Raw genomic sequence first — 13,054 nt, forward strand, 5'->3', positions numbered from 1 at the left:
TTAGTTTTGACGGGAAATATTTTCTCAGAAAATAATTTTTTCATTTTTCTTCGTTTGTTTTGTTAAGGGTGTAAAACAACTTTATGTAGGAGAAAACTAACTTTCTCTTTGGAAAATAGAATGTCATATTTTCTACTCTAATCCCTTAAGTTTTTTTATTTTCTCCTCTCATTCTCACTTCTATGTTTTATTTTTCTTTATTATTTTTCTTGTAAGAAAACAAACAAAGGAGAATTTTCCTTATATAAAAAGTCATTTCCTTCAAATGTTTTCCATTAAAACAAACGGAGCCTAGCTCTTCTTGGTAGGCATAGGGGAATTGTATAGAAAAGGAGAAAAGGTGACGGTATAATCATTTTCCCTGATTTCAATTCTTCATACGGAGACACAGACTGGCCTGTAATGAAGAATTAATGAATTTAATTGGAGAGATAATAAATCAAATATTTCCCATGTTAAGATTAATTGATTATATTGTTCCTATAAAAAAGGAAATAATTTGTATCCTGCCTATGAATGATCATGTTGTAACTTTTGTATATCTTTAACGGTTGAGCAATTACTTTTTTTTTTTTTTTTTCTTGAAAGAAAACAATTACTTTCTTACACAAATGACTTGGAAGGCAAATTGGCTTGAGTTTTGATCTTAACTACGTACGTCACAATTGGTAAATGGTTAGTTTCTGAAATTTGCAATTGATGGCCATTGTTTGTGCCAAATTGATACATTGGTTAATAATTATTTGATATTTTTTCACTGATTGGAACTAAGCATCTATAGTTGTGGCAGAAGTACTTCATAAGAAGCAAAAGAAGATTGTTTTTTTTCATGGTTCTAGAAATGTATTTGGCCACGAAAATGTAAATATTAGAATTGTGCACTTTAGACAATGTAATTATATACTTGGTAGCATTTTTGCAATAATATAACACTTTGTCATTATGCAATATTTATTTTATACTTCCTTTGTTTCTTATTACTCCGTATATGATAGAAGCTTTTTCGACTTCCTTTTGCGATTTAAAAAATTATAGTAATGTGGCCGGGTTCTTATTAGATTTGTTTCAATAAATTTATTTAAAATATAAGTTTTTCATAATATTTTATAATCTATAATAAAAGATATTATGTTTGAAATCGTATATATATTGTGAAATATGCCTAAATAATTGTGTCACCTAAAAATAAACGGATGAAGTAATTATACGAAGGACACATACGTGCAACCGCACGTACCTTTTACTAGTAGTCATGAAACAACGTAACAAGCCACACGTTGGCCAAATATGAAGCAACGATATGCAGTTAAAAAAATCTTCCTGTTTCTAAAGTACATACAATAAGAAAAGACCCAGACAATATGAAGCAACAAAGAAGAGAGTAAAATCGTTATGTTAATGCTATAAACGAACAAGCAATAATACCTTATCTTGTGGGTGATCAAGGTGTTCAGGGGTACTGCCCTTAGGGACAGTTAAACTCTTTACGTGGAGGCCTCGATCGTGAACGGGCAATTACATAAGAAACTACCAATTTGAACTCAATTAGTAAGTATAAATGCGAAATGAAAGACTTAAGATTAACAACAAACAAAGTTGTTAAATATCATTGATTGATATGTAGTAAAATTGAATAAACATTAAATCACGAAGAATGTAAACTCCATGGTCGAATGCTTGGAAGGATACACTAGAGCTGACAACCTGACCTCTTGAATACATAGAGAACACTATGAACTACACTATGCTACTGTTAGGCTACTAAATGTAGGGCTAACGACGCGCTAAGGCTAAAAAGCTAATAAATTTAAAAATGTTCTATTGTGATGTCTTTCTTCCGCTATTTTGATTCTTATTTAGGGTGATAGTGTTCCCTTTGACCTCCATTCTGACCTTCTGATGAAATGAAGAGGGCACAACCTTTAGATCATGAATCCAAGTGTAGACGCTTACATTTGACCCCTTGTACCGTGTCGAAAGGTTCAATGATGAAACTATAACCCCACTTGTCAACAATGCACTCTTATTAGCGGAAGAACGACCCTCGATTGGCTGAAGAGACCATCTGGAGAAGAACCTGTTAAGTATAGTAACTTCCACAAATAGAAAGCATCCTAAAATAGACTGGACACGTACTTAGTCGCATTCGCATCCCGATACGACTTAATATGTGGTTGCATCGGTAGAAAGATAGAATTATCCGCGTTACAGCACACATGTACGCGCTACAATGATTCTAAGTGCTTTTTCCTAAATTAAGGCTCTAGAATAACATAGCTTTAATGATGACACTTCATGAACTCATATTTCTTGGGCACAACACATGTAAATGTAAACCCAAATTACTTAAACATGCTCACGAGTGCATAGAATACGATCGTTAGCAAATGATACGTCCTTACAAAGAAAATTTTAGTCTTATAAATTATAATTGGGATCATGCACATTACATGGTATTATAGGCCTTGGAATAAGCTTTCCATAGACTTATCATAAGCCCAAATCCGATTTAAAACGAATAAGTTATAAGACATTTACTTGGGCTTTGCCAAAACGGATCGACCTCCACTCTTTCGGCCATAACTACGAAGCCTATTTATGCAAGACATGTGGCATTGGAAATCTGGATTCCGTAGCTTTCCAACAAGATATTATTTGCTAGAATCCAAGTTTGTATGAAGAAGTTATTGTTAGGTTATGATACATATGACAATTCATAAATCATGCGGAAAAACCATAAAGCCAAGAAAACATATTATTTACACATAATCATTTAGCATAGTTTAGATGCATACTCTTTGTTGCGTGCCTTCCCTAGCTGCGCCCGAACCGAACAAGAACAAGTCTTTAGGACTCCAAGTGTCGTCCCTCCGTAGATAGTCCACAGCACGTCCGGATCCGCCTTAAGATTGACCAACTAGAATCGCCCTTAAGGTACTACTTATTTTTGGCTAAATGGGCAAGAGTATGGCTGAGTTTTCTGCTTAAAAATCCTAGCTTTGAATACTTGAAAACTTATGTATAAATAATGACCCTAGGCCCTTATTTATAGAGGTATGGAAAAGGAATTGGAATCCTATTAGGATACTAATTTATTTAATTAGAATCCTGCTAGGACTCTATTTAAATAAACTTTACCTAATAGGTTTAGGATTTAATCTTTTATCGAATCCCGATAGCTTTAGGATTCGCACACGAGCATCGCACGAGCACCGTACACCCGCGCAGGCCTTGCGGCCCACGCTGAGCGCACAGCGCTCGGCCCATGCTACTGTCCGCGCGCGCCCATGGCTTCGGCTGGGCCTGGCTTGCGCTGGGCCTGGTCGAGGCCTTGGCGTGTGTTGGTGATGCGTGTGGCTTGCTGGGCGATGGCCTGGCTTCGTGCTGGGCCTTCGTCTAGCGAGCCTCGTCCGATGCTAATTCGTACGATACGCTTTCGATTAAATTCCCGATTCCGGAATTTATTTCCGATAAGAACAATATTCAATATTTCCGATTCCGGAATTAATTTCCGTTTCGAACAAATATTTAATATTTCCGTTTCCGGAATTATTTTCCGATTCCGATAATATTTCCGTTTCTGACAATATTTCCGTTTCCGGCAATATTTCCGATTCCGGCAATATTTCCATTTCCGATAATGTTTTCCGATACGTACCATGTTTCCGTTTCCGGCAACATCTACGACTTGGATAATATTTATATTTCCGATACGATCCATATTTCCGTTTCCGGCAATATCATCGTTTCCGGAGTATTCATTTCTTGCCTGTGACGATCTCAGCTCCCACTGAAACCAAGATCCGTCGATTCCGAATATCCATAGATGGAGTATTTAATGCCATTAAATACTTGATCCGTTTACGTACTATTTGTGTGACCCTACGGGTTCAGTCAAGAGTAAGCTGTGGATTAATATCACTAATTCCACTTGAACTGAAGCGGCCTCTAGCTAGGCATTCAGCTTACTTGATCTCACTGAATTATTAACTTGTTAATTAATACTGAACCGCATTTATTAGACTTAACATTGAATGCATCCTTGGACCAAGGGCATTATTTCCTTCAGTACAAGTGTGCATTTCCTAATTCCTTTGTCGCTCGATGCTTGCTCTTGAACATAAGGTAAGAGTTGTCATCCTTATTATGTCCAGAGGTGTTCCTCGGTTTCAGAGTTCAACTGATCAAATAAACAGATAATCATAGCCTATGATTCATCCGAGCACGGCCATGCATTTCATAGTTTCTAGCTCTCCGTGTGGCCTTGTACAACTTTTAAGCATCTCATCCCGATTTATGGGAGGACAATCCCAATCTTGAGATTAGACTTCGTTTGATAGGTGATTACCCGAGCGTTGCCTTTATAGCCTCCTTTTACGGTGCGACGGTTGGTCAACGTCAAAGCAACCAGTTCTCAAACAAGTAATCTCAAATCACTCAGGTATTGAGGATTTAGTGTCTAATAATTTTAATGAAATTTACTTATGACAGATTTTCATCTCTTACAGTAAAGTTTCATAGGTCTTGTCCGATACTAGTCTTCCCAAAGTAAGTATCTATGCAAATGATTATGACATTGCCATGTCTACATAGTTCAAGAAACAGAACTACTAGTCATCTTGCATTCTAATCGTCTAACGTTTTCTATGCATCCAATTTTATAGAAAACTCCGACTAGGGACCATTTTCAACCTTTGACATTCAAGTTCACTTGATAGACATTTCTTAGTCACAGGACTGGTCCTGACAGTCTATCTTGAATATATTGTCAAATTGAAGGGACTCATCATTTAATAAACCACAAATTAAATGGAAAAATGAATTCTTTTCATTTATTGTGAATGATTAACCAATAATGTTTTACAAAGATTTAAACTCTAAAACTTTAAAACATTAAACAGGGATATCAAAACCATTCTCCAATATGCTTGATTCCCATAGCTGCAGTGTGCGAGTTGTGCTTCGCCTGCGGCAGAGGTTTAGTCAATGGATCTGATATGTTGTCATCAGTTCCAATCTTGTTTATCTCGACTTCTTTTCTTTCAACGAACTCTCGTAGAAGGTGAAATCTACGAAGTACATGCTTGACTCTCTGGTGGTGTCTAGGCTCCTTTGCCTGTGCAATAGCTCCGTTATTATCACAATACAGGACTATTGGTCCTTTAATGGAGGGGACTACACCAAGTTCACTTATGAACTTCCTTAGCCATATAGCTTCCTTTGCTGCTTCATGTGCAGCAATGTACTCCGCTTCAGTTGTAGAATTCGCAATGGTGCTTTGCTTAGCACTTTTCCAGCTTACTGCACCCCCGTTGAGGCAGAAGACAAACCCAGACTGTGATCTGAAATCATCTTTGTCGGTTTGGAAACTTGCGTCCGTATAGCCTTTAACAATTAATTCATCATCTCCACCATAGACCAGGAAGTCATCTTTGTGCCTTTTCAGGTACTTCAGAATATTCTTGGCAGCAGTCCAATGTGCCTCTCCTGGGTCTGACTGGTATCTGCTCGTAGCACTGAGTGCGTACGCAACATCCGGGCGTGTACATATCATAGCATACATTATTGAACCAATCAATGATGCATATGGAATCCCATTCATTCGTCTACGCTCATCAAGTGTTTTTGGGCACTGAGTCTTGCTTAGAGTTATTCCATGAGACATGGGTAGGTAGCCTCGCTTGGAGTCTTCCATCTTGAACCTATCAAGCACCTTATTGATATAAGTGCTTTGACTAAGTCCAATCATCTTTTTAGATCTATCTCTGTAAATCTTGATGCGCAATATGTACTGTGCTTCTCCTAGATCTTTCATCGAAAAACATTTCCCAAGCCAAATCTTGACAGAGTTCAACATAGGAATGTCATTTCCGATAAGTAATATGTCATCGACATATAATACTAGGAAAGCAATTTTGCTCCCACTAACCTTCTTGTATACACAAGATTCGTCTGCGTTCTTGATGAAACCAAAGTCACTGACTACTTCATCAAAACGTATATTCCAGCTCCTGGATGCCTGCTTCAATCCGTAGATTGACTTCTTTAGCTTGCATACCTTTTTAGCATTCTTTGGATCCTCAAAACCTTCAGGTTGTGTCATAAACACAGTCTCTGTTAAAACGCCGTTTAAGAAAGCAGTTTTGACATCCATCTGCCATATTTCGTAATCGTAATATGCAGCGATTGCTAACATTATCCGAATAGACTTTAGCATTGCAACTGGTGAAAAGGTTTCATCGTAATCCACACCGTGGACTTGCCTGTAACCTTTTGCAACCAATCTAGCTTTGAAAACTTCAAGTTTCCCATCCTTGTCCTTTTTCAGTTTGAAAACCCATTTGCTTCCAATGGCTTGGTAGCCATCTGGCAAATCGACCAAATCCCATACTTGGTTTTCAGACATGGAGTCTAATTCAGATTGCATGGCTTCTTGCCATTGCTTGGAGCTAGGGCTCGTCATAGCTTGTTTGTAAGTCGCAGGTTCATCACTTTCAAGTAATAGAACGTCATAGCTCTCGTTCGTCAAAATACCTAAGTACCTTTCCGGTTGAGATCTATATCTTTGCGATCTACGCGGGGTAACATTTCTAGATTGACCATGATTCTCACCAGATTCTTCTAAAGATCTCTGAGTTTCATCCTGAATGTCATCTTGAGCATTCTCTAGAGTTTGTTGTTCGACTCGAATTTCTTCGAGGTCTACTTTTCTCCCACTTGTCATTTTGAAAATGTGATCTTTCTCCAAAAAGACACCATCTCGAGCAACAAACACCTTGTTCTCAGATGTATTGTAGAAGTAATACCCCTTTGTTTCCTTTGGATAGCCCACAAGGATACATTTGTCAGATTTTGGATGAAGTTTGTCTGAAATTAATCGTTTGACGTATACTTCACATCCCCAAATCTTAAGAAAAGACACATTTGGAGGCTTTCCAAACCATAATTCGTATGGAGTCTTTTCGACAGCTTTAGACGGAGCTCTATTTATAGTGAGTGCAGCTGTATTTAGTGCATGTCCCCAAAATTCTAATGGAATTTTGGCCTGACCCATCATTGACCTGACCATGTCTAGCAAGGTTCTGTTCCTCCGTTCCGACACACCGTTCCATTGTGGTGTTCCAGGAGGAGTCAATTCTGATAGAATTCCACATTCTTTCAGATGGTCATCAAATTCATAGCTCAGATATTCACCGCCTCTATCAGACCGCAGTGCCTTAATCTTCTTGCCTAATTGATTCTCTACTTCACTCTGAAATTCCTTGAATTTGTCAAAGGATTCAGACTTATGCTTCATTAGGTAGACATAACCATATCTACTGAAGTCATAAGTGAAAGTGATAAAGTAGCTGAAACCACCTCTAGCATTTGTATTCATTGGTCCACATACATCTGTATGGATTAAACCCAATAGTTCATTTGCTCTATCTCCAACTTTAGAGAAAGGTTGCTTTGTCATTTTGCCAAGTAAACATGATTCGCATTTACCATAATCCTCTAAGTCAAATGGTTCTAGAATTCCTTCCTTTTGAAGTCTTTCTAAGCGTTTCAAGTTTATATGGCCTAATCGACAATGCCACAGATAGGTGATATCTGAATCATCCTTTTTGGCCTTTTTGGTATTTATGTTATATACTTGTTTGTCGTGATCTAATAAATAAAGTCCATTGACTAATCTAGCAGATCCATAAAACATCTGTTTAAAATAAAACGAACAACTATTGTCTTTTATTAAAAAGGAAAATCCCTTAGCATCTAAGCAAGAAACTGAAATGATGTTTTTAGTAAGACTTGGAACATGGAAACACTCTTCCAGTTCCAAAACTAGCCCGGAGGGCAACGACAAATAATAAGTTCCTACAGCTAATGCAGCAATCCGTGCTCCATTTCCCACTCGTAGGTCGACTTCACCCTTGCTTAACTTTCTACTTCTTCTTAGTCCCTGTGGATTGGAACATAAGTGTGAGCCACAACCTGTATCTAATACCCAAGAAGTTGAATTAGCAAGTATACAGTCTATAACGAAAATACCTGAAGATGGAACGACGGTTCCGTTCTTCTGATCTTCCTTTAGCTTTAAGCAATCTCTCTTCCAATGCCCCTTCTTCTTGCAGTAGAAGCATTCGGATTCAGAAGTGGGTTGACTGACCTTCCTCTTTACAGATTTGGCGCCAGTTTGCTTAGTTGGGCTGGCCTTGTTTCCACCTTTCTTAGCATTCCTCTTCTTTCCAGATTTCTTGAACTTGCCCCCACGCACCATAAGCACATCCTGCTTATCACTTTTGAGCGTCTTTTCAGCGGTCTTCAGCATACCGTGAAGCTCAGTGAGCGTTTTGTCCAGACTATTCATACTGTAGTTCAGTTTTAACTGATCATACCCGCTATGAAGAGAATGGAGGATGGTGTCTATAGCCATTTCCTGAGAAAATTGCTGATCCAGCCGACTCATATTCTCAATGAGTCCAATCATTTTGAGAACATGTGGACTTACGGGCTCGCCTTTCTTAAGCTTGGTCTCAAGAATTTGCCTATGAGTCTCGAATCTTTCGACTCGAGCCAGATCTTGGAACATGTTCTTCAACTCACTGATGATTGTGAAAGCATCTGAGTTGATGAACGTTTTCTGCAGATCTGCACTCATGGTGGCGAGCATTAGACATTTCACATCCTTGTTGGCATCAATCCAACGATTGAGGGCTGCCTGAGTGACCCCGTCGCCTGCGGCTTCGGGCATCGCCTCTTCTAGGACATACTCCTTTTCTTCCTGCATAAGAACTATTTGCAAGTTCCTTTGCCAGTCAAGGAAGTTTTTCCCGTTCAACTTCTCCTTTTCGAGAATTGATCGAATGTTGAATGAATTGTTGTTTGCCATATTTAAAACTACAATTGAAAAGAATAAACAAATAAATAACCATTCACGGTTTCTCTTAATAAACTTAAATTCTAGCATACATGCATAATTCAATGTTTATTAAGCATTTTATTCAAGTTATGTGTTCCGGCAGGTGTGAATAAAATGATTCCAAGATCCTAAAATCATTGAAGAACTAAGCACAGTTTGTCGACTTAATCCTAAAACATCTTAGGTAAGCAAAAGCCTTTTGCTAATATTCTAGAAACTATTCTTGGTTGATAGGTACGTCTAAGAACTTATTAGGTAAACCTATCGATTTTGCCACGACATAAAAGGACTCCTTACTTATATCGTTGAGTTTCACCAAAACTAACATGTACTCACAATTATTTGTGTACCTTGCCCCTTTAGGACCAATAAGTAACACCTCGCTGAGCGAAAACTATTACTAGATTGATGTAAAGGATATCCAAGCAAGTGTATATTTTGGCATGGCACCTTTTAACTCAATTTTTAAGTTTGGAACTTAAGGCTCTTACTATGTTGGTTAGATTTTAAGTGAACTAAAATCCTTAATCATGCAACATAATCAAGCTTTTGATCTCATGCATTTTAAGACATATTTAAAAGCAATAAATAACTTAAAACATGCATAAGATAAATGTGATCTAGTATGGCCCGACTTCATCTTGAAGCTTTAACTTCAAAGTCCGTCTTGAAAATCTCCGTGGGAGGCACCATTTTCTTCAAATAGGATAAGCTATAATTAAAACTAATTACAACTATTTGATGGTACGCAGACCATATTTGAATTGAAAAACGACTTTGGTACTTTAGACCAATTACATTCAAATTAATGGTACGCAGACCATATTTTCTATCCTATTTGGGCCATACTAGTCACTTCATAACCTGCAAAACAGTACATATACAATATATACCATTCACCCATTCATTATCATGAATGGCCCACATAGCTGGTTAGTAAAACACATTATGCATCACATAAACATATGCATCAATTAATCAAGGGCACCAATAATCTACAAATTATTCAGTCCTTATTAATTCTAATCAAGTTGTTTTAGCCTTAAGGATTTGTAGACCTAATCAAGAGTTTATGACTAAAAAGGGCTCCCACTTAAACCAATAAATTCATATGCTTTACTAATTTTAAACATAAAAATGTATTTCTAGTCTAACCGGAAACATACAAATTTAATTAAAATTTAAAGCTCATATAAATTTATAATTGAATCCAAAAAGTTTAATTTAATTTCAGTCGTATTTAAATTAATTCATAATTTTAATTTTAGTAAAATAATTAGAATAAATAAAATTTATTATAATTACAATATTCAAAATAAAAATCCAAGAAAATAATTTAAATTATTAATTTTAAAATTAATTAAAATTACGTAAACTGAAAATTTCAAATTAAAATTTCAAAACGATCTAATCGCAACGCAACAATCCCACGCAACGCACGCCCATGGGCCACACGCACACAGCCATCGCTGGCCATGTGCGCGCAGCCCATGCGCTGCCTCGCATCGCTGCTGCTCACCATCGCAAGGCATCACGCATGGTGCTCGCTGCGCGCGCCAGCGCTCAACGCACGAGCATGCTGCCGCAGCCCATCGCTGGGCGCAGCGCTCGTCGCACGCACAACAAGCACTCGCACGCCATCGCTGGGCGCAGCGCTCGTCGCACGCACAATAGCGCTCGCACGCCATCGCTGGGCGCAGCGCTCGTCGCACGCACAATAGCGCTCGCACGCCAACGCTGGGCGCAGCGCTCGTCGTACGCACAATAGCGCTTGCTGCGAGCGAGCGATCGATGCTTGGCGCAGCACTCGTGGCTCGCTTGCTGCCCACACGCGACTGCTCGTGCCTTGCTCTCGCACTCGCCCATTCGCCCATTGCACACAGCCCAGGACACAAGGAAGGGCTGCTGCCTTGTGCTCGTGCACCATGGCCTTGCTCATTGCATTCGTACCGCATGGGCGACGAGCTCCCTTGCTCGTCGTCACATGCCCGCACTATACAACACCCCTTAAGGGTAACACGTAGCGTCCATTGCTTTGTGCGTGCAAGTTATATGAGCGAATCGCATAAAAATTTAAAATTTATATTCAAAATTAATGACAAATTAATAAATAATATTAATTTCATAATTTTAGGGCGAAAAAATCGAAAATTTATTATTCAATTGATTTCCGATTAACATGGATTCAAGTCTAGGTCATAAAAATTTAAAATTTAACATAAATTTACAATTTTTATGGTGGTTTTTAATCATAGGTATCTAATTAAATTATAATTAATTATGAAAATCAAATTAATTCTAAATTATTCTAATTTTCAACAAATTAATCATAATTACAAATTAGATTGCATAATTAACAAGGCTAGGCATTCAAACTTGTTAAACATATACAGTAGGTCAATCAAAAATTCAAGATTTATCAACAAGAATCGCAAATATTTAATTTAACATCTTAAATTTACGAAATTTTGCATTCGAAAAACTAAAACCTCCGAAAAGTCATAGTTAGGCTTCGAATTTGAGAATTCTGGGTTCGGCCGAAAAATAATCTTTTTGTCAAAATTTTAGAATGTCTTTTACATGCGGAATTGACACAAAAACCACTCGATTTGGATGAGTAACGAAGAAACTGCCGAAAAACTGCGTACGTATAATTAAATAAACGCAATTTGCAATTAATTAACAATTACGAAAATTAATCACCCCTTTTAATTCTTGCAAATTTGTAATATTTAACCATGTTCATGCAATTTAGATTATGAAAATAATAAGAGGCTCTGATACCACTGTTAGGTTATGATACATATGACAATTCATAAATCATGCGGAAAAACCATAAAGCCAGGAAAACATATTATTTACACATAATCATTTAGCATAGTTTAGATGCATACTCTTTGTTGCGTGCCTTCCCTAGCTGCGCCCGAACCGAACAAGAACAAGTCTTTAGGACTCCAAGTGTCGTCCCTCCGTAGATAGTCCACAGCACGTCCGGATCCGCCTTAAGATTGACCAACTAGAATCGCCCTTAAGGTACTACTTATTTTTGGCTAAATAGGCAAGAGTTATGGCTGATTTTTCTGCTTAAAAATCCTAGCTTTGAATACTTGAAAACTTATGTATAAATAATGACCCTAGGCCCTTATTTATAGAGGTATGGAAAAGGAATTGGAATCCTATTAGGATACTAATTTATTTAATTAGAATCCTGCTAGGACTCTATTTGAATAAACTTTACCTAATAGGTTTAGGATTTAATCTTTTATCGAATCCCGATAGATTTAAGATTCGCACACGAGCATCGCACGAGCACCGTACACCCGCGCAGGCCTTGCGGCCCACGCTGAGCGCACAGCGCTCGGCCCATGCTACTGTCCGCGCGCGCCCATGGCTTCGGCTGGGCCTGGCTTGCGATGGGCCTGGTCGAGGCCTTGGCGTGTGTTGGTGATACGTGTGGCTTGCTGGGCGATGGCCTGGCTTCGTGCTGGGCCTTCGTCTAGCGAGCCTCGTCCGATGCTAATTCGTACGATACGCTTTCGATTAAATTCCCGATTCCGGAATTTATTTCCGATACGAACAATATTCAATATTTCCGATTCCGGAATTAATTTCCGTTTCGAACAAATATTTAATATTTCCGTTTCCGGAATTATTTTCCGATTCCGATAATATTTCCGTTTCTGACAATATTTCCGTTTCCGGCAATATTTCCGATTCCGGCAATATTTCCATTTCCGATAATATTTTCCGATACGTACCATGTTTCCGTTTCCGGCAACATCTACGACTTGGATAATATTTATATTTCCGATACGATCCATATTTCCGTTTCCGGCAATATCATCGTTTCCGGAGTATTCATTTCTTGCCTGTGACGATCTCAGCTCCCACTGAAACCAAGATCCGTCGATTCCGAATATCCATAGATGGAGTATTTAATGCCATTGAATACTTGATCCATTTACGTACTATTTGTGTGACCCTACGGGTTCAGTCAAGAGTAAGCTGTGGATTAATATCATTAATTCCACTTGAACTGAAGCGGCCTCTAGCTAGGCATTCAGCTCACTTGATCTCACTGAATTATTAACTTGTTAATTAATACTAAACCGCATTTATTAGACTTAACATTGAATGCATACTTGGACCAAG

This window comes from Spinacia oleracea, chromosome 6 (genome assembly GCF_020520425.1).
Source record: "Spinacia oleracea cultivar Varoflay chromosome 6, BTI_SOV_V1, whole genome shotgun sequence".
Taxonomy (NCBI): Eukaryota; Viridiplantae; Streptophyta; class Magnoliopsida; order Caryophyllales; family Amaranthaceae; genus Spinacia; species Spinacia oleracea.